The following is a 24,025-nucleotide window of genomic DNA, read 5'->3' as shown; positions in this document are numbered from 1 at the left end:
CCGTACCTCTGCAGGCCCGGAGCGCTTCGGAAAGACGAGTTCAGGCGGAACGTTTCTGCTCGGAGTTACGGCTGCAGGATGATGGGAGCCGATGTGACTCGCAGCCAACGGTGGCCCGGGCCGAGCTCCGTGCTTTGTTCCCAGATCGAGGGGTTAATGGCTTTCCGTACTGGGCGGTGAGGGAGGAGAGGCGCAGCTTTTTTCAGGCATTCTCTGTCGGAAAATTAGGATGCAGCCTCTGTTGTCATAGCCAGGGAGCTGTCTGCCACTTTCCCAGCAGCCCTTGGGCCTGTGACAGGGAGATGGATGATATCTGCAGCCTGGCCGCACTGCTCCCCAAACACACACACACAGTTTGTCTCTGTTTCACACACACACAAACACCTATGCATGCACACACACACACTCTCTTTCTTGCACTTTTTTCCTTCCTTATTCTCATATTGTTGGCTTCTCTGACACACACGTACAGAGTGCGACTGTTTGTGTAGTACGCCCCTCTATTTGCTGCCTTTGGCAACAAAACCAATATCCTACATATCACGGGGAATCAAAATCGCACAAGTGAAAACAATGAAACTGTTTTGAGGGAAACTGCAGGATTCCTCCGCTGTTTGCTTACATGGAGTAAAAATATTATATTTCGAAATAACTGAACACACGCAGCATAATCAACAGAGGTGTTTATTAAAATCAGCAGAAAGAGCAGACGCTCCAACATCTACATTTAATGCTCGTGAATTCATGAATTGTTCAAACTGTGTACAGAGAAGTGCGGGATATTTCATTAACGAGGAAAATTGCGTGGATGTGCTTTGCAAACGATGACTTAACTTGCACGGCTCAGCTCACAGCAGTAGACGCTTTAATTAAAGAAGCTGGATTTGGATTGCAGCAGTGTATACAAGTCCATGCCCCATCCCACCACCTTCGTCTTCTCCTTTCCTCCACGCCGTTCCGTTCTCATTGTCCTTACCTGCTATCCCACTCTCCACCGTGCTGCTGATGTTCCTGCAGTTGGGATGGAATCCAGTGGCCATGTCACCTGAGCGACAGCCGGTGCATACTAATGAGGAGCCGAGGGGGCGCGGGGCTCGAGTCTGCTCTTCTCAAACTGGCAGGATTAAAAAAAAAAAGACAGGGGAAAAAAAAAGTCTCCTTCACCACTTCACTTTAAATCCCCCCCTTCCCCCTTTTCTCCACACCTTTCTTCCTCCTCTTCCCTCTCATCACTTTGGAATAACAGAGAGAATGGCAGCTGTAAGAGGCAGACGAGGGTAGAAAAACAAGGAGAGGAGAAGGGACAAACAAGGCACTGCAAGCAGAGGACAGAAGTGAGGGAAATGGTGACATGGGAGAGGGACGGGTGGAGAGGAAAGGAGAATGAGAGCCGGTAGGGAGCAGGGAGTAAAGGGAAACATCCATCACTGTTTTAAGTGACTGCAGTGGGACGGAGCTGAGTAAAAGGTCGCCTGGTCTCTTCCTGAGCAGAGTGGGCACCTGGGCAGAGCTGAGCGCCTTCCAAATGACTCCGGGCTAATTATCTCGCGCAGGCCGTCTGTTACGGCGGTCTGACACTTTTACTGACTCACTCGTCTACTGCAAGCAAAACAAGGCAGTCACACAACTAAACTCTCATCTGCTGCTGTCTGCTGGCATAATGGATCAGACTGAATAAGACTAGAAAAGTAAGGATTTTGTTGATGGTGTTGCAGATGCAAGTGGTATCTGTCTTACCTTAAAGCATGGAGAATGGCAGACAATTGCCGGGGCTCCTAGACGAGGAGAGATAATGATAGCAATTTAGCATAAATGTAGGAACACAGAAACTCCACCAACCTTCTTTTACACAAGAGAATCTGTGAAACGTTAAGCCTTTTGTACTGAAAGATACAAATCCATCCATGCAAACTCTGAAGAAACACAGTTTTATTATCTAAGGATACACCTGCTCAGGGGATCAGTGGATACACTTGAGGACACACGAGGAATTCCGAGTCATGGCCTGTTTCAGCATGAACAGAAAGCACGCTGAACATGTGTCTGCTGGAGTTACAGGCGTAGGCTTAACTGAATCTTTAGCTACAAAAGCAACGACGTGGCTACAGAAGCAGGAGTTCCAGTAAGTGTAAACTCAAACTGGACATCAGTGCCAAAGTTACCACAGCCCAAATGTCTGGCAGCCAAGGGGTTAAAAACATTTAGCCTGCGGTGACAATGCCGGCTAGCTATAGGTCACATTCAAGTCCCAGCCACTGGACAGCCAGCCGGCAAGACAGAGCGTAATTATCCCAGCCAGTTACAGTTCAATAACTCCATCAAGCCGCTAGCCAGATACCAGGTTTCCCTGGCAACGCCTCCGAAGTGAATCGCAGATCAGAGAGAGAGAGAGAGAGAATGGCGAGAAAACACGGGACCCGAGCAGGGAGCAGGGCCAGGAGACACCCTCGAATACTGTGGACCTGCGCACAGCACAAACACTCGCAACCAACCAGGTCTGCGAGCATTCCAGTTGGCTAAGCCGAGACCTCTGCTCTGCCAGGCCGTCAGTCTGCTCCCTCGGAGCTTTGTTGTTTGCTTTTTAATCATCGGCCCCACTTTTCCACAATCCTGCTCCGTGCCCACGGGCCCGCCGCGAAAATCCTCGAGTCTCAGCACAGATCGCTTGTCCTTTCAACAGACAGCCGCACCTCCCACAGCACTTACTGTAATCTGTAATAGTTAATGGAGTTTATCTCCCGTCGCCCTGAGAATAATAAAGAAACTTTTGTGCTTTCCATGCATGAGGATAATTACATTACAAGTGGCACTATGATTTATACTCCTTGATTGAATTAAAAACAAAATTGAATAGGCTGTGTACAAAAATGTGTGTATTTCTCCATTATTTGTGTGTGTCGCTTTGTCGCTAATGCACTTCTACGTGTGTGCGTTTAGGTGACTGTCTGGCCTCCTGCCGCAGTGTCTGGAAACTCAGACACTCCCCCCCTCCATTCTGTACTGCCCCACTATCGGGCATACCTGATACCCCCCACCCCCAAACACACACACCTACACACTGACCACCACCACCTGCGCCTCCTCCCCACCCTGCTGCGATAAGAGATCCTCCAACAGGAAAGCCTGACAATCGAAAACAACCAAAAATCAAAAACAAGCCATCTAATTCACAAAATCCACCTGATTTCCATGTCGCTCCAGCCCAAATCCTAACGTGCCGAATAAATGTTAATCTGGCCTTATTGCTTTTAAAGCTGAGCGACGCGGCGGCGGAGTGTGTTACATGACCACCTCTGAACAATGGAGCGTAATCTCTCACACACACTCGGGCCATCAGCTGGAGTCTTTAGTTTATCTCCACCTATTCAAGGTCTGGATCAATGTTTCCTGCAGGAGCTTGAAGACTTGGCGAGAACAGAAACCTCATACCGACAGCTGTTTGTTTAACACGAGTGCAGATAAAAGCGCATCGCAACATATTAATATACGAGATCTGCTGATCCGTGCAGCAATTTCAATTATTTCGCTTTAATCAGTCCAAACATAATATTTAACATCCTGTGTCTAAACCGGCACCAGGAAAAGTCTTTTGATTGGCTCGGCATAAACACGGTGCATAAACGTTTTGTTTTTTTTAAAACAGAAACAGAAAAGAAAAGCTAATATTGCCCCTCGCTGTTAGATAGTGCAACCTTGACAGACACTTTCAGATCTACTATAACTGCAACCTGATTAAGAGTTCATTAAAAAAAGTTTTAACAATTTGAATCAGCTCTTATTTTAAATTAACCCATTTTTTAAAGTCACACTTTATACACTTCAATAATAAGTAATAACAAAACTGACACTGACAAAATCAAAGACTTTTAATGAGGAACATATTAATCCCAAAGTGTCAATGTTTTCCCTCAGCACAATGCCTACAGGCTTGGATCTGTTCACTTTCAATAAAATCACGACTTTTACAGCGTTAAAGCTTTAGCAGCATTTTCCTGAACGACACTTCCTGCCTTCGCTGCTACGTCCGATGCAGTGTGTGATGTGTGATGGCAGAATCGAGATCAATTTAGCGGTAGCTCATTGAGAACTAGTTTGACTTTGAACAAAGTTTGTATTCCCCATTGAGCGCAGTTACAAACCAGCTGGGAGCTGATTTTTACGGGGTGATATTTATTGGATCCTTGGTGGATTGCTCTGAGCGTGCTGCTTTGTTACTGTTGGAGGGGGGTGGGGGGGTGGTTGTTTCATCAGTGGGCTCGGGTGCTGCCAGACTTTGCTGCGTGTCAGACAGACCCTAATAAAACTGTCTGGCTGTTTTGTGGGCACCAGCTCCGCTCTGCCTGTGCTGCGTCTGACTGCTCAGCACTTGTCGCACTGTGCCTGGCTGTTTGGTATTCATGGGGCATGGCGCTCCTTCAGCTGTTGCTGGGGGCTCTGTGGCATAGGCACAGACTATTAGTTGGCATCGGCATTGTTCGCTATGAAACCAAATAGGGAGACAAGAAAAAAAAAAACATAATTAGGGAGAGAGAAAGACTGGAGACTGGGAGAGAGTTGGAGAGGAGGGCATTAGAGAGAAAATCAATTGTTTTGAACTGTATTCCTAATACGAGTAATTTAGCAGAAATTAGGTTTTCAGAAAAGCATGCCGTCTTGGGAAAAACTGAAAGTTTAAAAACCAGGTCAAGCTGTAATTATAAATGAATTCACACCTTTCTCTGGCACAAAAGGAAAAGAACCGATTTTTTTTTTTTTATGCAGACCTAATTTATTGTAATTGCACTTCTATAGTCATGTTTATAAGAGACGGGTCCAGTGTTTTCATTTTCTATTCAGCATTCAATCTTGTCCTTTTCTCTTTAAGAGCCTGTCTTAATGAATTACGATGTCTGTCTGCGCTGAGCTACGCCTCCCGTTTAAATATTGATTGAGATCATTAACCAATTTGGTCGTTTCATCTCACCACAATCGCAGATTTCAACAGAAATATTCAGATGAAGAGAGCAACTCGGTTTCTGTTGACCCGATTCCACATTTTCAAAGCGTGGCCATAGGTTTTTATTTCACATACTGCATGGTATCTTTCTTTATTTCCCCTGATTTGAACAATCGGGACCTTTCAAAATCAATTAAATATAGAAAGATATAAAGTCATTAGAGTATTTTTTGTTTATGTATCTGGTTTATGTGCATACTTCTAACTAAAAAAAAAAAAAAAAGTAGAAGTGAATTATAATTAGAAGAATTATTTTGAGGCTAATGTAGAAAATTTATATTCTAACAGTAAAATATTTGAAGACTTTCTGACATCTGGCTGAGAAATGTATCAATTGATGAAGCAGATAAGTGAAATTATCAACTATGAAAAATGTAAAGAAAAAAATGTTTTTGAACTTGTGTGTTTTAGCTCTCCAGTGCTCACAGCAGCAGCAGATGTGGCATTAGTCCTTTTGCTCCTATAGCGTCTAGACTTATCAATTTCAGAGTGACTGCTCTGGTAATGGAGGATCAGATATATTGGCTGTGTGGAGGTGGTGACAGGGGTTAATCAACATGAGCCTGGGGTGTGGTGGTTTGGACTGGTTGGTGTCCTGTCATTTCTAATCAGATCATGTGTTACTAGAATTGTATTCAAACAGATGTTGACACAAAGAGAGATTACGGTGCCGGTTGACAGCCCAGTGCAGAATCGATGGGTATTTTTCGCTTTAATGGCGGCGGTACTGGCGCCATTACGAAAGGCGTCCTTCATGATTTTGGGGGGAAAAACAAACAAAAAAATTTCAAACAAGCGCAGCCCTGCAGATGCAGTCGCATCAGTGCTGCAGTTTTCCTTAACGGGTTCATATACGATGTCACGGAGGAGCCAACAGAACATAAACCCTTCACATATGTGCTTTTTTTTTTTTACTGCGCTAAGCTATTTCCTTTCTGTGTGTTAGCCATTCTCTGCACCGTCCCATCCATACATGCATTTTTAAAAGAAAATCAGCCGCTGATTCTTTCCGATTCCATGTGAAACATTCGGCAGAAAGTCGATTGTGCCGTCCGCCCGCGTCCCAAGAGCCTAACCCGTGATTTTTCATCAAGAGAGCTCACAAGTTAGGGTCTCAGGGAGCAGGTGAAGTACGACAGAGTCTACAGAGGAGCCGCAGTCAGCTGCAGGGCACTGACACCTTTCTTTCTCTCTTACTCACTCACACACAAATGCACACACACACTCACACACACACACTGTCTCTTCGTCAACCAGTGCCACTTAAACGTACCAAATTTCTATCAAAAGGCACCGAAAGCTACAAAGTGTCTATAGTTTAAATATAGTTGAAACTATAGGCACAGGCTGCAATTAAAAAACAAAGTAGCTCTGCACAGATATATGCTCCAGCGTTCCTCCGTTCTTCCACTGCGGACAACTTTTTTTTTCTCGACGGCTTGGTTTGATTCCTGTGCACACAAAGACCTGCAAAGGTAGACAGATTTTCAGGCATATGTTTAAATACACTAAAAAACAACAAAGCAGCAGACAGCAGCAGTGGCAGCAGTAGGCTGCAGAGATGACAAAGAAAGACAAAGCAGGGATTTCGCCGGAGACGGCCAGACCTAAATGATCTTCGTGGCAGTGCCCAGACAGAAGCAGAAGCAGAGGCTCAGACAAACAGACAAGCCTGCACTGCCTGCTCTGTGCTAACTAGCCTTTGTGCTGAGGAAGGAAAAGCCCCCTAGCCAAGCAGCTGGGCTCGCCTTTGTCCTAAAGAGCATCAGCTGATCATCAGTCTAAATTTCTCGCTTCCAGGGTGGCGGGACCAGGACCTGGCTGGCAGACTCTGCTCGACTGATGGATGCAGAGAGCCACCAGCAGCAGCCTCACCCTCTGGCTTTCCATCACAGCAGCCCCTACGGATAGGTACGGTTAGACACTGAATCCAAAAAAATAAAAAACGCACGGCACTTTGAGCTGCTCAGCATTACACAGAATGCGGGTAAATTTCCAGAAAAATCATCTTTTCACAAAAGCAGTACGAACGAGAGAAGGGCGGGTTCGTCTTCAGCACAGGTACCGAAACTTGCCTCCCTTCCCATATTTCACTTTCCACTGCTGACTGCAATACCCTCGACACCAGACTCTACCACCTACCAGCCCAACTCTGCCGCCACAGCAGCAAGCTTGGCGATAAGTTATCAGTGTCAGAAGGCACGGCGCTTCAGCGAGACAATTAACTGGAAAGCAGCTCCAGCCCGGCCGGAGCCAAACAGTCACAATCCAGACCTTAGCTGCACTTAAAAATGCCAAACTGCAGTAAATGCTAAAGCAATACTGAAAACATTCCCATATCGTTTTTACCGGTCGTGTACCCAAACACACCAGTGAATGCCCCCCCCACTCCCCCCGCCCGCCCCCCCCCCTCCTCCCAATCATCCCACAACTCCTCCTCCTCAGACCAGGAGAAGAAAAAAAAGCAGCCGGATAGATGTCTCTGACTGTCTCCTTCTCTCTGGGGAACGCCAGGCAAAGTGGAGGCTTCCGGAAATGAATGCGCCGCGCCACCCGACGCGTTGCCTCGCATGCTCACTCTTCTGTCTGCCACCGACTACGCCTTTTGTTATCCGCCTCTGAGCTGAGGATGATGAAGAACAGAACGAGGGGGGGGAAAAAAGGGCAGTGGCAGAAGAAAGGAGGGGGAGACGGTGGGGGGCGGCGCGGGTGCCGATAAAGGCTGAGGTGTCCGCGGGAAGCTGCAGCCAGACGCAGGTCAGTGAGGTGGGACGTCTCCGCCACCCCACCCCTCACCCCCACCCACTACTCCCCAGCACACAGCATCCCTCCTTTCCAATTGCATTGTCAGCTCCATCTCAGCATCTCAACCCCCACCCCTCCACAGCACCAATACCACCACCAGAACTACTCATTCTCCTCCTACCTGCTCATGACGATGGGACATCAGCCATGTCGTGACACTGTTATCTACACCCTCTACTTTTATTTTTCTTCCCTGTCTTCTTCTCTCTCGTACCCATCGCAGGTCCGACGCGTCACGCTGCCGTTGCCAAACAAACAACGGGATATAAAAAAATTAAAATGAGAAACCCCAAAACATTTGCTCCCTCTAGCTGCCGCTGCCGCCGGAACCCGCTACTTTGCTTTCACTCATCCCCCTCCCCCATCTGACCCTTGCACCCCAAGCCCTACCTTCTATTACTATCTCCACCCCACCCCCTCCCACCACCCATCCCCTCCCATCACTCCAGGTCTGTACCTGTCTGCTTGTCTGTTTCTCCCTGTCTGCAGCTGCTTGCCCAAAGTGAGATACTGCAGCAGGAGTCTGCAGCGACAGCCCTCGCTCTTTCTCTCCCCCCTCTCTCTCTCTCTCTCTCTCTCTCACACACACACACCCTCCATCCAGCCTTTGCTGGTGAACACGTTCCTCCCTGTGCTGATCAATTTCTTCTCTTTTTCAGCAGCACACACACACACACACACGCGTGCACACTGCAGTGGACTGGTTGGCCGTGGTGGAGGATGCACTGTAGCTATCCCACTGTCTTGTAGCATCGGTGCAGCTGGTACAGTCACATCCAAACACATGCACAGCAGAGGTAGCCACTGACACAAAATTACCATCTCAGACAGAGAGCACACAAATGGCATTGCACACACACAACATAGGCAGCAACAAACTAACAAGACCCCCACACCCCAAAAACCAGACAGAGAACAGTGAGACAGAGTGACACTCCAGCTGCTTTGCTTAGCTCTCTCTCTCACACACACACACACACACACACACACACACACACACACACACACACACACACACACACACACACACACACACAGCAATGTGGTCAGCACAAGCACGAACACAAACTGTCACTGTCACAATATTGTGACCGAGGCTTGACAGCAGCGAGCGGCAGCATAAGGCACACGGCTGTTTGAGTCAGACACAAAAGCAAATATCTGGTCCAAGAATTTCCTCATCGTTCTTGTCAAGTGTTACATTTTCAGATCATGCTTTTTGGATCCTGCACGATCACACGCAAAATACAGAAACGTGTCACTGTGCCGCCCAGCACTACATCTATGTCTATGTGGAAATATACATAATGGAGCTCAGCAAGCATAATTTCGAGTCAGACTGATTAACTCGAAGGGTCACAAAAACATCAAACCTACTTTCAGCGTTTGCCAGAATTCTTCACTGTTCGTAGCCAAAGCAGCATTTGGTCATTTTAATGTTTAAAAACCTCAACAATAGAAAGAAATGTGACATACATTTGTCTTTATGTAATTAAGATATTTTGTTTGAGATACCGAGGGACAAACCCGTAGAGAGTACATTTTAAAAATATGACATTTTACTCATTCTCATTCAGCCTGAACCAGATCTGCCCTCGACAGCTTGCGCTAATCTCAAACCTTAATCACCTTCAACACCGTGGATAGATTAGGGTTACGACCCTGTGCCACAAAGAGGGGCCAGAGAAAGAGAGAGAGAGGTCTGCAAATGTTATCATTGATTGATTATGCCCTTTAATTCAAATGGAAAGCATCAGCTTCCCAACTCTGCTGCAGTGCAGGAAAAAGGCTCTCACAGCAAATGTCACTTCATCAAAGATGTCAAATTCGTCTGTACCTTTCCGTCCTGCAGAAACACACAGAAACATGGCGAGCTAAGCGCCGAAGAGGTGCACAAGTAAATCCTGCTGCCAATGTCAAAATCGTGGCCAGGATGAAGTCTATGGGGGATGGTTGGTCCTTGTGGATCGGCTCGGCGATGGTGGCGGTGACGCAGAGACGGGGCGGGGGGGATTTTGTTGTATGCTACAGCCAGTGGGGCCAGCAGGCGGCCATATAGGTGATCAATCAGCTCCATTACAGCAGTGTCACTGCCGAGTCTGGAGTTATCCTGCCCATCACCCCTCCACAATACACGCAAACATCGCCTGTTTCTAGTCTAGACTGGAAAATAGAATCCCGCAGCGTGATGAAACTGGTCCATGAGAGTAAACACAGTGAAAAAACAGATGAGTTTCTGCTGTGTATCAGTGACATATTCTCAGATTCAGAATCAGGGCATGCGCATGTATAATACTAGGATGGGATTCACCTCCAATCAGAGGATGCATAAAGTTGTTTTGACAGAGATGAAGCAGATTCTGATACACTTGCTTTGAATTGCATCAAGACACAGCTTTTCAAAGCAACCAAAAATAGGATCGGCTCCATTGTGATTGGTAAGTAGCTCGCACAATGAGCCCAAAGACATTATGCAGCAGACACTCGCAATGACACTGTTCATGTTTCTACACTCAGCTCAGAATATCTCCATGCAGCCTGGAGATGCATATCTGTGCTGGCAGATGCCAGGCGAGCATTAGACAGGTATCCCACTGATGGAGTTATCTCAGTCAGCTGAAGCAGCACAGACTGGGACCATGGAGCAGCACAAGTAGGAGGAGGGAAAGAGAAGAGTGAAGGAGAAAGATGGAGGCTGGAAGGGGAGGAGAGCGGGCGGCGGGGAATATGTGATGCACAGCACCTCGCAGCCAGCCAGCCAGCCAGCCAGCCAGCCAGCGGGACATTAATGACGATCATGTCTTGTCACACTGCTGTCGGCCAGTCAGCAGATCTTGCCCTTGTCCCTGCCCTTCTCCAATCAATTGCATCGATCTGTCCCAGGGGTCAAGGGGCAAGAGCGTATCAATAGGGGGAGAGCGGCTGATGCAGCAGGCAGAGAGGGGCGCACTCCAGACAGATCGATGACACCCCACCCCCATGTGTCTGTGTGTGTGTCTGTGTGTGTTTGGGGGGCGGGTGAAAGTAGTTATGATTATTCATTTGCCATTAACCCGAATGCATTAAGGGAATATGTTTCCTTGGGAAGAAATGGTGCTCGAGGCTGCTCATTTTTATAGGGAAGTGAGATTTTATGAGTTGGGGAGCTAGAGTAGCGTTCTGGCCAGAACCGACAGCGTTCTGGTCTCAGACGATTTGTTACCAAGGTTTCCACCCATTGGTGACGTCAAAAGCAAGAAGCCAATCTCTGCTCTCAGAGAGATTACAGATGTAAGCAGCAGTTGGCTGATTTTCCAATGTTTTGTGCCTGAGTGTCACTGTCTGCAATACAACTAAACGGCTCACAGAACTTTGAGTATCACAAAGTGTATTAGTCTCGTGTGATGGGTCTCTTGCTTTGAATATACAGTTTCTCTGACATCGAAACAAAAATGCAGGACAATCTGCAATCTGATCACAATGTAAACATTGCATCCACTCCACAGGCGGTAACATAAATTCACTTTAGGGACTGTTTATTTTTGTTTTGAGCTCAGTGAGATTTATCTTCATATGGAGCTTTAAAGAGCAGCAGCATTTGCTAGCGTTTAGCTGAACACATGCAACAGGAAACAACTATAAACTGGCCAAAAAAGAAGAAATATCATCCAAAATGAATTATTATTCTAGGTTTCAGCAACTTTCCTTATTGCTGGTCTAATACACGCACTCTTTAGGTTTCTGGCTGCCTTCACTGATGAAATGTAGAGCAAATGTGATGCTCCATGATTGGCTGTCTGCGCAGTGCTGCCAGCTCTTCCTGCTGTACATCATTTGGACTGCAGCACACCAAATTCAATCAAGGCAATCTTTATTTTATTAATTCTTAAAGTCATCTGAAGAACCTTGAAGTTCCTTGCCAGCGTACTTCTCAAAGGGGCTGTTATAGCAGTGGGGGCAGAAAAAAATTAATAAATCAGCGACCTAAACCGGCCCTATCTAATCCCATAATTTATTTGTTTAACCATCCCATAAATGAAGGCCCAGCTGGAACCAATGACCAGCTGGACAGAAGAGTGCTGAGGCAGCATGATTCTCAGCAGCAACGCTTTCCTCGACACATCTGGAGGAACGACTGAAGTTCAGAGGTGAGGAAAGATGAGAAAATCGCAGCTCTTGAAATAAACACTAGTGAGGCACATCTTCATTCTGCATACTCTGTTAAATTTGTAAGAGCTAAAGACGAAGGAAACAAAGTTTGCATTTGTGATTGAATAAAGAAGCTACATTTGGTGCTGCCTGAACTAACTCTTCATTCCAAGCTGACTGGCATGAGATCCCCTCTGCGTTCCTCAGCACACTGTCCACTTTTCAACACTTCTTCTGACTCTTCTTCCTGTGAGTGGGTCAGAACAGCAGCAGCAGCAGCAGCAATGTGAAACCCGGTGGTGTGTAGCTGAATAAGGAGGCGTGATCTTCCTGACAGTGGGATTACAAAATGGAAGATAAAAGGCCTTCTTTGGTTTCCAGGGATTTACCAGGATCATATTCCCACACAGAAACCTGTTTGATGACAGTGACTCTACCGGCCATGCGATGCTGACAAGGATCGCTGGATTTCAACGGTGTTAGTTTCCCTCCAGATTTAATTACTGATGATCTAAAAATAGCCAATTAATTCCATTCAATAGCTGCACTGATAGGAAACAGGTAAGGGGTTTTCCACAACTGTTCACACTGGAAGAGCAGGCTAACTTTGCAGACAACCCTTCAGCCAAAGAAATTCTTCAACATCTTAACATCAAATATTTCAGAGTGGAACAGCATATCTGGCTAAGCATGAGCGCAATTCAATGGAAACTCTGAGCATCAAACAATGAAAAAGATACAAGCTCGTTGGATAAATGACAAAGGTTGCAGAAGGGCAGCCTGCTCAGCTTCAGCTCCAAACATTGTAACATCTGTGTCATCAATAAAAAAAAACCCTATCACAATGATGAAGAACTACAGCAGAATTTACAACAAAGCTCCAGCTCGAGCAGGCAGCTTGCTTACATCAAACCGTCCTGAAGAGTAACAATCTCAAGCTGATCTGCCAGGCCGTTTTTCTCTTGTGTGGTGCTTTGGAGTCATTTTACAAGCTGTGGCTGAATGCCAGACACAGATGTAGTCTGACGCAGTCAGTCAGTGGACAAGTCCACAGTAAACAGAGACTCTAGTGTCGCTGAGGCAAGCTTCAACCTGAAACTGGACCTCATATCACAAATGCACATAGTATGGAACTGTGGACAATGTATCACAAGACTTGGCAACAACCTATAAACATCCAACTGCAATAATAGAGTGGGGCTGCGTTGGGTAGACAGTTTTAGGAAGTGTTAGGTGTGTCAATTAGACCTAACCTGAGTCAGCTGTTCAAAATATGTGTGCAAATGGCAATCACAGAGCATCTGCTAAATATAACAAGTCTGATTATTATATTTTATACTTTCTGTTTACAGCGAACCCTCTGTGTATCATAATATTTGGCACGCAGCACACATTAGAAAGACGCCACAGCCGTGTTGAATAAAAAGGCCGACGTGTAATACTAGGCCGCAAAGATGAAGCGGCGGTTTGAAACACGAGGCCATCACGGTGTGAAATAGGTTCCACCACGCAATTACACCTCAGCGAGTAGAAAGCACTTCAAAATAAGACAATATGGCATATTTTTATATTTTAGCACCCTGTTTAACTCATACTGAATTTCACAACTGTTTATAACTGGAGCAACTCCTAACATCTTTTATCAGGATTGAATATGTTAGCACTTAAAAGGCAGATGAAGACAAGCAGTAAGCCTGAGTACAATGTGTTCTAACTAGAACTCTAGCAGGGCCATAGTGAGCTGGCAGGCCCGCCATGAAACAAAAACCACATGTGAGCCAGAGTTACATTATTCTAAAGATCAGCATCACTTTAGAGGTGCTGCATGTTCAAACTGCAAACTGATGTCATACGTGTACTCCAAGGAAAGCTAGAAGGTTGTACAGTTAACTCCCAGGGTGTAATTCTAAACCATACAACCTACTACCTCAACCCGGATGCACACATTTTCAACTAGGGTTCCTCTCGTCTATGTACTGAATAAAGTCATCCTCAAGCCAAACTGTGTCTCATCACTATCACCACATTTCAGGTTTAAGCTTGGAGAAAGATTGAATATTAATATATGGAGCAGTTTAAAACCTAAATTATTAAAGAAAAAAAAAGGTTCAAGCACGACGATCGCACCACAATGACAAAGACCCACAGAGGCGAGCTTGTGCTGTCAGATTCGCCACAAGATCGGATCTACGGGTTTGTGCCAAATGGTTATGGCCAAAGTAGCAAAATAATTCAATAAAGGACTAATACTGCCTCGCAGCTATAGCAACACAGGTGTAAAAAAGCAGGACGCGTGTGCTGAACACTGGCGTTCATGCAGATCACGGCAGTGCCAGTGAATACACCGCAGCTAGCAGCAAGACATTCGCCCCACACGATCAAAGTTCATCAAACAGATGGTGACAGCATTGTGGTAACTTACCCATCGTGGCTGCATCTTGCTCTGAGGATGGGTCGCTGGGCCAGTGGGTTCTCTAGGGTGGCCATTTATTTATCTAAAAACAGGAAAAGAGAATTGCTTTTAAATACCACACAATGCTTTGCATCTGCCAGGACCTGCAGCTTAATGCTACGATTCACTTTTAACAATGACTCTTATCGTTGTGAGAAAAGAAAAAAAAAGGTTCACAGTTACATGTCAATAACTGTTCTGACAACATCACATCCACACGGGAAAGAAGAAAAACACAAACACAAATGTGTGTATATCGGTAAGTTTCTGTGCCTCAGTTTGGGAGTGTCATATGTCTCTGCAGTTCCCAGCTACAAAATTAAATCCATAATAATAACAATCTGCTGTGGACTTGTATCCCAAACTAGCCCACAGAATTGCCAGAGCGGTCCTCCTCCTGGCCAACAGCAATGTGGCTGTGGTGAGAGCTTAGCTCAACTTAGTCAAGACCGCAGATAGCAGAGAGCAGAGAGCAGAGCCTGAGAGGGATGCCAGTGTAATCAAGCATGCCACGGTCAGCTACCATTAACTGTGCCAGTGCCACAGAGCCACAAACAACAGAATATTCCTACGGCCGCAGTGCGACAAAGGAAAACCTGGAATAAGAGAACAGAAAATGCCACTTACCTACGTCTCTACTATTCTGTCAGACTTTATGTTTCTATCTTTCTGTATCCACACTTTCTACTTGGGTGTGAGCTATGCGCAGTGGGTGCTAGGACCATTGGTTTATTACTTTGCTAAATGGAGGAATGATGAAAAGACCGAGGCACACTTCTAAACTGAGCTCACTGAAATCACGGCTTCAGTTCAGCGATGTGCTGTCCGCCATTTTCTCCGAAACAAAGTAGAAGAGAAAAAAATTGTATAAAAATGATTTGCTGGCATCATTATTCAAAGTTTTCCCCTTTTCTCCCTCCGTGTGTGAGTCTCTCTCTCCCTCTGCCTCGCCTGGCACCATCACAAAACCTTGGCTGGAAAGATCACATGATTTCCTACCAGAAAGCCACAGCATTCCCAGTTAGTATTCTGCTGACACTGTAAAGACATCTTTTGTCTAAATCAAAGCGTGGCCTGCCCCCTCCCAAAATCTCGCACCTTCTGGGAGGGGGTGGGGGGGTTAGGCAGTGTAAAGGGCGGTGTTAGAAGCCATAGCAACCTCTACCTGGCAGGCTGCCCAACACACGAGCACTGCGGGCTAATATGGAGTGGAGCAGGAATGCTTATCGCCTTCCAAAGTCAACTCCATGGGCGTGCTGGTTGCTTAAGATTTCAGTGCTGATGTCAGATTTTTTGTTTTTCTTGACAAAGTAAATAAAATCGTCTAGATACATGACAAACTGACGACACGCTCACACTGCACCTCCTGATTGAAATAAAGTTCACATGCTTCTGTTTTAAAACGCTATTCATCAAAATCATGTGAGCTCTTTCAGTAAACACAAACACTGGATCAAATTCGTCACACATCAAATAAAACACTTTATGTGGCTTTGCTGGAAAGTATTAAAAAACATAAAAAAGGACACTCGGTAGTATAAGGAATCTTCTGCAAACTTCTGCAATGATTCTTTCAAGCAGACGAGACGAGCTCTGTCTTACACGCTGGGATATAGTGTATCAATCGCTCATGCATCATCAGCAGCGTGTTTTCCTGTGCCACACACTTCTGCAGTTTAGCCAGAAAAGTAGCCAAGCACAGTCAGGTGGTTTGTTACCGTAACACAAGCATATGTCATAGACCTGTGACTCACTAAAGAGAAAGGTATCCGCCAGAGACCACACTACAGTTCTGTGCTGAGAGCATCTCACACGCCGGCCTCCTCACTCAGCGTAACGCCAGACTGTTGAGCATCTGCCTTACTTGCTCAGCTCTGACTTCAAGGAAACGATCAGTGTAGCAATGACTCCCGACCTCTGTATTTTCAATCACCGCGTTACTTTAATTTAACACAAAATGTGGAGAAATACTTCACATTTTGCACATAATCTAAAACCTTCGTTTCCACAGTGTAGCAGTCATTCAAAGAAAAGTTCACCAGTATGGATGGATAAGACAGTAAGATGCAGCGGCAACATATAAAATATTTCTGTGCATATCTTAGCCTTTATTTAAATTATATGATGCTAATTTTCATAGTGGATTAGGACATCGTTTGAAGTTATAACTGTAGACCTGCTGCAAGAAAGGACAATTTCAAACTGGCATTAAAATAAAGAAGAAAAACAGAATCAAATTTAGAGAGGACAGCGTGATAAGAACACAGGTGGAGGAGAGGCACAAAACATTTGCAGATGCATGCAAATAAAAACACAAAACAAGAAATGATCTGTTTTTTTAATGTTACCCATTTCATATTCTCGTGACAAATGAGACCAAGTCAGAAACACCGCACTGACACGACGGTACAGAATAAACGTTGAGCAAACACTTCGATCAGGCTCCAACCGATAGATCAACATCAAAGATGCCGTCGTAATGGGATTGTAATGCCAGTAAGCAGTCTGTTCTGAGCTGAAGATTAATGTGTGTTTCCCCCCATTATTTGTCATCAAGAGCAGCCTGTAGCAAACAACTCACCTTCACTTGATTAAATCCCTGGAAACAGAAAGAAGAAGGACAGCAGCGTGCTACACCTGTTGTCTAACTTGTGCAACGCTATCATCAGAATCTAATGTGGTTACATTTATTAAATCGTGTGCAGTCAACACCTCGCTGGTGCAAAACAAGCACACAAATGTCGACACTTCTCTGTCGACAATTCAGACTGTTCACTTAGATCTGACGGTGCTATTTACTGATAGGAAAAGGCGGCATCCTAATGTTCTTCTTGGAGAAACTGCTGTGTGCCGTTTTCATCTTTCCCCATAATTAGGTCATCTTTATTAACCACCACACAATATCCATTTCACAACTCTCTCACACATACTATGTTGTGGAAAGGGAAAAATAAGTGCACAGGTCTGCATAGCTACGAGACAGCTAGCTCTGCGATGTAGAAGAAAATGGCCATGCGGCCACCTGAGCGCCTCATCTGATACGTCAGCCACGCTCAGCCAAAACATTCCCCCAATGAGGGGGTCAGTTCATGTCCTGAAAGGCAGAAGGCCAGGGTCAAAGTTCAAATGAGAACCAGAGGGGTGGGGGTTTGAAGGACTTCCCTTGGGTATGGAACGTACCATTATGAACCAGACAGGGGTGGAAAAAATCAACACTGTCATCGACAATGCAATAAAGTCAGCGGGGGAGGAAACGACATGATTTACATGTGCGAGGATATAAGAAAGGCTGAGAAAAGCTAGTGTTTGTTTTTATCGAATGGCCTGTTATACACTGATGGGAACCCTGTTATACTGTGAAGGCAACATACATCTGTGTAGGTACACAAACACTATATCAGTGGTTATGACGACCAAACCAGACTCCACCTGAGACATCCTTTTGTGAAGGAAAAAATAAGCATTACATCTTTATAAGCCTGAAAATGTAAAAGCTGTGTTAAGCAGCTATTCATTTAGAAACGTGGCATTTTCAAAGTGTATAAAACACTATACATTTTGTTATCTTTACCAAAACTTTGCATACTGGCAGCCAAAACTAAGCAGGAAGATAATTTGTGCTACTTTATTCTCTGCAGGCACACCAGAGACAGGGGGTTATTTTTGGCTCAAAGCTCTTATCTCCATTAATTTAATGTTGCCTCAAGCCGTGACAGAAAAACAGTCAACAGGTTAATCCAGACAGAGTTTGTGCAGTTCGCATTAATGAAACGTACCCATCCAGCCACTTCATTGTGTCTGAGTATGAGACTTGATCTTGCCAAGGACAAGAACCCAATACAAAGCCCAAATATTGAAATCTAACATCCTGCATGGAATATTTTTGGATAGCTCTGTTTGCTGAGTGTTTTAGTATACTGGGAAAACACCCTGCACACTATTACTGGCAAAGAAAGCGAACAGAGTCGAGGCAGTACACAGGATTTACTTTTTCTCTGTTTCCCCTGTAGAGAGGCCTCATCTTACTGTGCCCTGCTCTGGCGCCTCTTTCTCAGCGTTCAGCTACAAGGACTGACAAAGGAATAAGATGACTTAAAAAAAAGCCAATTAGCTGATATGAACAAGTGAATTAAAAGCAACACGGTCAGGCGTGTGAAACCTGCTACTGCTGCTACGACACAGGCAAACACATGTATGTGTAAAGAGCAATAAGAAATTCAGCTTAATTAGACAGAAAAGCCAAAAGAAAGAGTCGAGCACATGCTTCTGAGCATTGGGGCTTAACATAGCAGTTGCTCACAAACATGGGCTAACCTGTTTGGGATTACAGAAATACTGCCGTGTTACTATTAACTTAGGGTAATGTTGCTTTAAAAGCTAACGCAGCTTTTCTGTGCAGCCAGCCACGGCAATGACTTTGCCCGACCCACCTGTCTGTTGATCCTACTGCCTAGCACCAGACTAAACACTGAGATTTTCAAAATGGCTTATTGGCTGCAACTGACTAACAGGCAGCCAATCAGTGCGCAAGGAGGCATGGATGGAGGACAAGAATCAGTCAGTGAGAGCAGAGGAGAGAGGAAGAGGCTGTGCAGAGACAACCGAACCTCGTACAAACTCAAGAGGGGAAAAGAACGCAAAGGCAGAAGAAAAGCTCGACAAATAAACAGTAAATTCAAAGTTACTCTGTGACAGAGATATGAGTGGGGGTTTTTTGGTTTTTTTTTTGCTGCAGTATCAAATGTTGATGCAGAACAATAATAAAGTAAAAGGGCATTTGTTTTCTGAATGGCACTGAATTGATTACCTGGCTTCAGACAAGGCTGCTATCAGACCCTGCGTTTACCATCGCTAACAGGGATCAATAGCTAATGAATTCCAAACGGCCAAGTTTCAGAAGCATAAACATATCCTACACGACTGCATAAAGTAACCTCTACGGATCAATGAATATGACATCACGCGCAGCCGGAGGAATGCATCTTTTTAATCGACCTGAGGGTTCTCAAATTAATTCAAACGACAATTAAAATGGATCGGACTGCGTGGCACCTTCGTCCTGGAATCTCACAGAAGGTTTTTATTGTGCGTTTGGCTCCCCTCACAGCCCGCCCCCGTGCTTTAATTACCGCTGTCTCCTATCAGGCTGCTCAGATGGTAAAAACAATAGAGACACGAAAGGCTCGGGTTACCATTTACATACTGATGGAAAGAGCACTAAGCAAACGTGTTGTCATTCAAAGAAATACACTAATGTTTGAACCCTAATGGTCTAATCACTGATGAGCTGGTGAACATTTATGTGATTTGTCACAGATGTTGATGTCTATTAAAAATCCGGTTCAAAAAATCCAATCAGTTTTTAAAATACAGCCACCTTTTAAAATATGATTCACACAGTGTGAACAGCTTTAAAATGATTAACTTGTACTTCAGTACATTCTCTGATCATTACAGGCTTTTCAGAACATTTTAACATCGCGTCATTCATGTTGTCGTTCACTAGAAAGACGCTGTGTGCTATGATCTATGTGCTCAACATTAAAAAGCAAAGGAACATTTATATGTAGGTGCATTACTGCTACTAAGGGAAATTATCAGGCACAACATCGGTGCAGGTGAGCTATAACTGAAAGGACTCGTAAACAAAATATCCAAAACACTTCACCCTGAAGGAGACACAAAGGGCGACGCTGCTATTGTTTATTAGTTTAAGTTTGAGGTTGGTACATCTCTTACAGAGACCGTTCAGTCCTGTGTTGTAGTTATAGATGCTTCTTTGTGCCACATAATATCATAGAGACAGGTGTGCAAATTTCACAGAACCTCAGAACATTATATGGCACAAATAATTTTGCGCAGGCTTTCTCTAGAGGTGCAGACCGTAATCGACTACTTTAAGGATGACTTCTCATTTAGGAGGCAGAGAAAGCAGTTATCATAATGATACCTTTTCTCTGTGTGTCCTCACCAAATGCTTTCTCCAAGATAATCCCCCTGCACAGCCGCTCATTATCAAAGCAATCGTCTGACAATGGGAAGGAGAACACTGGAAATTACGGGAATTAGTATAGGACTATGGAAAAATGATTGGTGATTCAAGACCTTAATTAGGCCCTTGCAAAACAATCAGACACAATTAGGAGGTACCAGTCAATAAGCCGAAAACTCAAAAGCAAGAGGAGAGGAATTAATATCTGATGATTTTTAAATGGCTATTGGAGCTCAGATGACTTTCACTCACAGTCGGGTACCAGACAGTTGGAAGCCTTCACGGCTCTTATTGTGGCAAATAAAGCCGGGGACTAGCAGGTAAATCAGCAGGTGAATCAGCCCTGCCTTCCAAAGAAAATGACCATTAAGGGGTAATCGAGCAACATCTGAGTGGGTCCGGAAACATGTCGGGAATCTAAAGATGCCCACGGTGCACCTTAAGAGCAGCAAGGTCAAACAGTAGCTTGAAACCGTTACGCTCCAGAAATCCTACGAGAAACAGCCGCGTCCGTTTCTCTGGGTGAATAATTTCAAATGAGCAAACATTACAAGTTTCGGATTGTCATTTCCCCTCTCATAATTAACAACGCTCAAGCAGTTAATTACTTCTTGCCAAATAGAAAATAATGCCCAAAATATTATTATATCACCATATTTCTCATGACAATCCACCACAACAGCAAACGCTTGAGCCTTTGGTTTAAACCAAATTGAGTTTTCAAGATATGTGTGCATAGCGATGCTTGTGCAGTGCAGAACGTGAATACTAAAGTTAGTTAAAATACCTTGAGCCGACAAACAGAACCTCTCCAGATAGTTTGCTCACAATGAAATGTGGCTTACTGACCTAAACTGCTTCATAATCTCACAAAGAAAGTGAAAATCGATGTTTTGAACGAGTGAAACATGGCCGTGCATTTGAAAGACGAGAATTAAATACACATTTTAGCCTGAATCACTGCCTGAAAACAAAAAGATCTTTTACCAGTGAAAAACCACATCTGTGCAGGCTCTAATCAAAGAAAATAAAGCTGCCACAATTTATCTTTTTTAACAGAATGCAGTTGCTCATTCAGACAGAAAAGGCTTTGCTATTAGAAAAAAGTCAGACTGTAACTGGCCAAGTATAACACGCAAAAGATGTACTGCAAACATCAGTGGAACTGACATCTGTAACGCTGTATTATGAACTGGATTTATTTTGCTTGGCCTCTATGATCTCCAGCACACAACCAGATCCTTACAGCACACGTTGCCCTACAATAGACTGCATGATGCTTCCATATATGTGTGCTAGATCAGGGCTTACAGCATGAAATCACATGCAGCTGGTCAAGACAATAAAGACAGGCATCTGTCCAAAGGTCATGTCCATCCACTGGGAATCAAAGCATTTGTCTTTAATTATCATTTTTCATTGACAACTTGGACAAAAGCGTGAGGTGTGTGTGTGTGTGTGTGTGTGTGTGTGTGTAAGAGTTGGTGGAGGAAATTCTGCCGAGACCAGCTGAAAACACGTGGCTCCTCTCACCCCAGAGCCATGTCGACTTACAGGGTGCATGTCAGTCATCTGTGATTGCAGAGCAGAGCAAACGGGATGGGACAGCATGAGGATTATAAGGCAGCCTGGTGTTTCCACTGGGGTCTCCCCTGCTGGGTTACATGGTCCCAGCTCCCTTTGTCTGCTGTTAACCCGTTAAATCCCGCGGAAGAGCCCATTCACAAATGTGTCACACACCCCGGGGGTGCATTTTGTGCGGAATAATGATCTTAAAGGGGTTATACGGCATTGTCACTGATTCCAACTTACCCGTTAACCCCCCCACAGCACACATGCATACTTCCATTTGTTTCCTGGCGTGTTTGTGGTTTTAATTATTGTCAACTCTTAAGCTCTTAACACCACCTTCAAACAACATTCCTTAAGAGGATGTTCCACTGTAGTCAATCATCAGCAACAGTTACTGGTGAAACACAGCCGCTCTCTACAAACGCACCTAAAAGGGATTTTGACCACTGCATTTTCTGAGCACCCTTTAAACTCGTTCTTTTCTATTCGAAACTAGAGTGCAATATTTTAACAATACAGACACAGCAGCCCTCCCCTGCCGTTGTGCCGAGCATACTTTGCAGCTAACTGTGTTTGCGTTATATGTTGCGGGTTCACTGAGAGAAAGTGTAATTACACTGCAGTAATGCCCTCCATGATTAATGATGTGGGCCTCTGAAACCAAACCATCAGGCCAATGGCAAATTACCACTATAAAAATAAACCATGATGTGAACAGGTCAGCCAGGCCGGAGCACAAAATGTCTCTTAGTGTGTATTTATATATAGGGTATGAGCGAATAGGGAACGAGCTCTAGTAACCCAATTAGTGTTGGTCCAGTGTCAGAGCCCAGCTCTAGCAATGCTCCGCGGCTCTGCAGTCACACAGAAAAATGTATTTTCTTGAACTTTTTGAATTTAGATGAGACATTTTTGAGAGGCAGAGATGAGCTCACACGTATGCAATTAGAGGGAGAAAAAAACAGCTGGAACATCACTTCTTGTTGAATGAAGTGCTTAGCTGGACCGATCGGGTCGAGAGCTTGAAAAAGAAAAAAAGGGAGAGAAAGAAACAACCATTTCTTTTTAATTGCTGTCGACGCTGTCACATCATCGCTGCTCCGCTAGGGCACGTCTTCCAAATGAATATGGAATATACAACCGGATGACCTAATCCTTATGGCGCAAACCCCTTTCCAGAAATAACCCAACTTTGGCTAAATCTCAAGAGCACATGCACCTATACTCCCAAAGGCTCTCTGTAGTCAAGTTCACATTTCTTGTCTAACACTGACTACGCTGCTCAGCACATAAACACATCTGATTAGTCCTCCACAGCCTCCTCCACTACCCAACAACTCCTCCCTTCCCACTTCTCAGATGGAGAGCACTTGACTCTTGCCTAAATTGAACTCTTATGCACTCTACTTTTTTGTAGTTTAACTGAAATGGAGTATTTCATTGAGAGCAAAGCACTTGGACTAACACCAACCAAGGATTCTTGTGGTTATCAGTTGACATTTGGAAATGACTGAACTGGTGTCATAAATACAACAATATGGCAAATATTTACCCATGTGCAAAGACACTTGTCAAATTAATTTTCTATATCTATTGAAGTCCCTGCCACAAGTAAAACCACTACCAATAAAAACTGTGGGAGAAAGAAAAAAATCATCCTGCTGGTAATCACAAAGCCTAAGGACACCATCTTTTTGCGTTTTGCTCCTTTGCCGAAAGCTGCAATCGGATCACGGAAGTGAATCCTTGAGCGGTGAATAAAGAGCTACCTGTCCGGACATCACGCTACACCCATCATTATCTCAGCTGTGGCAGTGATTTTTGTTTTCGATGATTCATTCGTGAGGTCTGAAATGGAGTTTCACACCTGTCAGCACATCCTTAAGTGGCTTCTGTATAAATTCCAGCATCCACACATTAAATGAAATGAACAAAACACAACCTTTCAGTGCAGATAATCCATCTAAGTTTATTGCACATTCAAACACATAATTAATGAGCCATTAAGTGCACAGACGTGGGCCTTTTTTTTCTTTTTAAGAGTATTAAATTGAAGTGTGCATGCATCTTAGCATCAATC

General features: G+C 44.6%; 1 long non-coding RNA gene across 1 annotated transcript in view; it reads right to left on the bottom strand.

The window, feature by feature from the left end:
• Nucleotides 1-686: 686 nt before the first annotated feature.
• Nucleotides 687-24,025, bottom strand: part of LOC308387475 — a 44,456-nt gene continuing 21,117 nt past the window's right edge. The window contains exons 2-4 of the long non-coding RNA XR_013969954.1: nucleotides 14,352-14,424; nucleotides 1,738-1,775; nucleotides 687-1,114 (exon numbers count right to left, since the gene is read on the bottom strand). This is a non-coding gene — a long non-coding RNA (uncharacterized lncRNA). The remainder of the gene's footprint in view (nucleotides 1,115-1,737; nucleotides 1,776-14,351; nucleotides 14,425-24,025) is intronic.

The sequence above is a fragment of the Rhamphochromis sp. 'chilingali' genome, assembly GCF_963969265.1.
Source record: "Rhamphochromis sp. 'chilingali' genome assembly, chromosome: 19".
NCBI lineage: Eukaryota > Metazoa > Chordata > Actinopteri > Cichliformes > Cichlidae > Rhamphochromis > Rhamphochromis sp. 'chilingali'.
The sequence above is the reverse complement of the archived record's forward strand: the minus strand, read 5'-3'. Positions and strand labels throughout refer to the sequence as shown.